Here is a 4,985-nt window from a genome sequence, read left to right as displayed (position 1 = left end):
GGGGAGGGACTGCCCTAGGCAGGCCTCTGAGTGGACTATTTCCAAGAAGCTAACCTGAAGTGCCTCACTCACCTGAGGTTACAGGACCTTCGCCCGCTGGCTTTTAAGGACACCGCTACTGCTGTGTGCTGCACTTGCTTTGCTCAGTCAGGACAAGCTGAACTTGGGCTCTTGGCCTCAGAGTTCACTGATGGGAGCAGCAAGTACAAGCAGCAGGCGGGGCAGATACATTTCATTACAAGGGCCCTGGTACAGCCCTGTCGAGACTGTGCTGGCTGCCTGGGCACGGCTGGAGCCCCTCTGGCTCTCTCTGCTCACCAGGCACCTGCCCTCTCTCTGCCCACCTGCACGCAGAAGGATCTGGTACTAGAAGGGTGTGTGTCTCCAACAGTATAGCTTATAGATCACGGCAGTGAAGAAAGAATTGCTACCATTTCCCAAGACCTAATTAAATGCAAGCTCCTTATGTGTATTTTCTCACTCAATTCAGTTCTCACGACACACCTGCTAACTCCAGCCGACCACTCAGGAAAGCCAGCGGGAGGCTGTTTCAGAGGTACAGCTGTAACGGGCAGTGGCGGCTGAGAATATGGTTTATTTTAGCATCAGCCGCTGGGCTAACCCCTTTAGATGCAATCTCATTTAATCTTTTTATCAACCCTGAAGCACCGTCCTTACTCTAGATTAAAAGGATCTGGGATCTCTTTGGAGAGCCCACAATGTCCCCTGCCCAGTGTCACCGACGTGGTGTCCCCAACAGGGCTTCATCTGGAAATGCCTCTTTGGGCTGCCCATGCTGGGCACGGTGATATGGCCCGTGCTACTGCACATGCATCGCCTCGTCCAGTCCTCAAATGGCCCATGAGGTGAGAACCCATTTTACAGGCGAGGAAGCCGAGGTCCCTGGGCTCTGAGGGTGCTCCCAAGTCGCCTGTACGGGAAGCCGAGCTATGTCTCCAAACCCATCCCAGCTGCAGTCAGCAGGGACAGCAGACGGTCTTCCTGGCCGGGAACATGGGCCCTTGGGTCCCTCTCAAGGGCGCCTGTGGCTGCCACCTGATGTGGTGGCGGTGCCTAAAGAATCTCCCGCCGGTGCCGGGGGCCACTGGGAAACGGCGGGTCCAGAGACTTCTGTGCACCAATCACTGCGGAAGCACTGCAGGGCCGTCGATGCACTTCGAAAACATTGAGAACAAAATGATTTCGAGAGTTCCCGATTCCCCCGCCAAGCACGTCGCTGTTGCCTTTGCATACTGGGCCTCGCTCTAGTTCGCGGACATGGATTTGCTTTTACACAGCTGTGATGAAATGCACCCGTCCGGGGCTGTTTGCGCTTTATGACGTAAATATTTTCATCGTGTTATTACGGATTCTTCCTAACTGTAATTTTTAATGACCGGGTATCTTTTTATTGGGTGGATATGCCCTCATTTACCTGAGCATTTTCCAGATGTTTCACAGTCAAGGGGTTTCCAAAGTTACACCATCATAAATGATCCCATGATGAACACTCGTGTACAAAGCCCTCTCGATATTTAGACCAGTTTTCGTACCTTATATGCACAGGAGCAGAATTAGTAGGTCAAAGGGTGTGAACGTCTGTAAGGGCTTTTAGTATTATTGCCAAACGGTTTTCCACGGAAGCCTTATATAGGGTTTTGATCCTTGGAACACTACTACTTATATTCTAGAATGTTCTTTCGGGAAAACTTCTAAAATGCACTTCCACTGAGATGCAGTAACCCTTTCCTAGAGCATGTACATTTAACTCGGGACCACAGCTAGAAATGAAAAGATCTGTGCCCCAGTGGGGGGCCTTCAGGCACCAGCAAGAAGGCCAGGGCGTTCTTTTGGATCAGGAGAGTTTTTCTGGTGACTCTGAGCGGGCGGCCTCCTACCCCTGCCCCTGGCAAGAGCTCTGAGGGAGGCCAAGGGTCACGGGCAGGTGGGAGAGAGAGAGCTCACTTCAGGAGACACCTGTCTACAAACAATCGATAGTCACATCCTCCTTCTTACAGGTGACAAAGCAACAACGAATAATGACATGCGATCATGCACTAATGTCCCCTCCAGCAGTCTCCAAGTGCAACAGCCATCAAGGCACGTAAATATTGCGGACCTGGCTCTGCTGGCAGCGTGTGAGTTTCTGGGGTGAGATGCCCAAGCCCCGGCTGGCCTCTTGCTTACTCCGTGTAAACCTGCTCGCTGTCCCGAATCTTGAGGCTGCCAGTCCTCGCCAGGAAGTCCCTCGGCACAGCAAGAGGTCTTGTCAAGGTCATACCCCCTTTCCGGTACAGTCTACATCCAGTGACTGGTCAACATGGGTGTAAAGGGAGGGTTCCTTCACCCCGGCTTCAAAGTTCCCTAGGGCATCAGCTAAGACCTTTGCTTTGCAGCCCCATTTCTCTCCCTGCCCAGACCGTCTTCCTCACTTCCCTTCCCCTCCAGCGGTGATGACCCCGAGAGCACCCCTCATGGATGCCCTTCATGGAAATCTCCATCATCAGGGAAAATGCAACCTGCCACCCCAATCTCACACGAAACAGTCGCTCACTACTCTCTAGGGCCCTGTTTAATAAATATTATCTAGCAGTAATACGGGAGAAATCATAACTCAGTGTAGACTAATTTATGGCTCTATGGCTTCTTTTGTACCGCTTTTCTGATCCTTGGAATACCTATCACATTGTGATACCTGTAGACAGAATAATGATGTCTATTTCCTAAAACTCAGAACCTGTGAATATGTCAGTTACATGGCAAAGGGGAATTAAGATGGCAGATGGAATTCGGGTTGATAATCAGATAATATAAAAATAGTAAGATTAGACTGGACTATCCTAATGGGCTCCGTGTGATCACAAGGATCCTTAAAAGCAGAAGAGGGAGGCAGAAGCGAGAGTAAGATGTGATGAGGGCCGAGGATCGGAGGGATGCAAAGTGAAAAGTGTCGACTTAACCATCGCTGACTCTGAAGACGGAGGAAGGGGCCACGAGCCAAGGAATACGGGAGGCCTCCAGAAACCGGGAAAGGAGAGAAACAGATCCTCCCTTAAAGCGTCCAGAAAGGGATGCGACTCTGCCGACCCTTTGATTTTTAGCCCCATGAGACCCGTGTAGGATTTTTTTTAGCCCACAAAACGATAAAATAATAAATTTGTGTCGTTTTAAGCTATTATCTTTGTAGTAATTTGTTCAGCGTACGGGAAACTCATACGCTAGGCAACTCTACTTCCTTAGGGACCCCAAGGGGCCACGTGCAGGGGAGGGAGGTCTTAGCAGGAAGTAGGAAGCACCTGGTACAACTTGTCACATGAATGAACCTTGGTCTTTGTTACAGACTGAAGGCTTGTGTCCCTCTCCCCCGCAAATTCACATGTTGAAATCCTGCCCCCCAGTGTGATGACATTAAGAGGCAGGGCCTTTGGAAGGTGATCAGGTCGTGAGGGTGGAGTCCTCGTGAATGAGACTAGTGTCCTTCAAAAAAAGGAATACCACAGAGCTCTCTCACCCTTTCTGCGGATAGGAGAAGATGATGGTGTATGACCCAGAAGATGGTTCTCACCAGAACCCTAGCGTGCTGGCACCCTGATCAAGGACTTCCAGCCTCTAGGACTGTGAGAATTAAATTTCTGTTGCTTACAAGCCACCAGTCCGTGGCGCTTTGTTGTAGCAGCCTGAACTGAGACAGCCTTCTTGTCTTGATGTTACCACCTAAGGAGAAATCATTTAGTTTTTCTCTATAACCTACCATTTTGGAGTGAAATAATAAATATGATAATTTGAGCAGCAGAAGAGAGTGTGGGGTTCATTTCTATCCATGATTTTCAAGCTTTCTTTTAGAGGAAAATAAGGAACCCCCCTTTTTCTTTTTAAATAGATCACAGATACCCAATATCCAAGACAGACAAAGTGGAAACTCTTCTATGGGAGCCCAAGGCTCCTTGTCCTTCCCCTCGCCTGAGAGGCTCTAGCACTGAGGACAAAGACTGACAATCACACACCTGGGTCACTGGGCCCTGTGGCTGGAGAGCCGCAAAGCAAAATCTAGAACTCACTTATCTACCCTCTACCTCGAAGTCTAAGCAGAGAGACTGCCTGTGGGTTCTTCTTGGAATACAATGTGTGGACAGGCTTTCTCTGCCTTCTCTGATCAGTCAGATTTATGCGGTGTCACACGACACTTGTGAATTTCCTGCAGGCAGCTCTGCTCCTTTATTTACGGGATTTTGTTTGTTTTATTTTGTTGTTATATACACCCATAGTCACTCTGAAGATGAAACAGGCAGCCTACTACATAGTGTGAGTTGTTGGCAACCAAAGTACCAGCTGACTGCAACCTCTCTCCCCACCAACCTGCCGTGATGCCTGACACCCCATCACTGAAGTCACTAAGGCATGGTCTTCAAAATTCAAATACATTTCATGGATTCTAAGGCTCACACAGTACCATCTTTCAACATCTTTAAAACCAAGACATAACTTTAAATCTCTGAATTCTTACAATTAGAATTTTTTCCTTAATAGCATGCAAACTAAAGAAGCATCTTGCAATCTATGACATCTTAGATTCGAAGAAATACGTGACTTGGGAGGATGAGAAATAAATTAACCCATCAGCACATCTGGAGGCTGAGACAGACGAGAGTCCACAAAGAATGAACAGCCTCCGAGAGGAACTGAGTTAAGAGAGAGATGATCAGGAAAGGTTCTGTGTGTACACAGGAGTGTGAGTGTGTGTGTGTGTACACGCGCACACGTGCAAGGCAGTCTGCACAGTATGAGGGATCTGAGCAACAAAGAACCACATGGGAGGTGAGGGGTTAGGGACACTAGAGAGATTCTCTAAGACTAAACAAAGTTTATATCCTGACATAAGAAATTAAATTAAGATTCTCATTTGTTCTTAGAAGCAAATGAACAAATGAACCAAAATGGTTCACAGAGCTTATATTACAATGAAATTCCTTATTTCAGAGTCTGAA

The sequence above is a fragment of the Pteropus vampyrus genome, unplaced genomic scaffold (assembly GCF_000151845.1).
Source record: "Pteropus vampyrus isolate Shadow unplaced genomic scaffold, Pvam_2.0 Scaffold6, whole genome shotgun sequence".
NCBI lineage: Eukaryota > Metazoa > Chordata > Mammalia > Chiroptera > Pteropodidae > Pteropus > Pteropus vampyrus.
The sequence above is the reverse complement of the archived record's forward strand: the minus strand, read 5'-3'. Positions refer to the sequence as shown.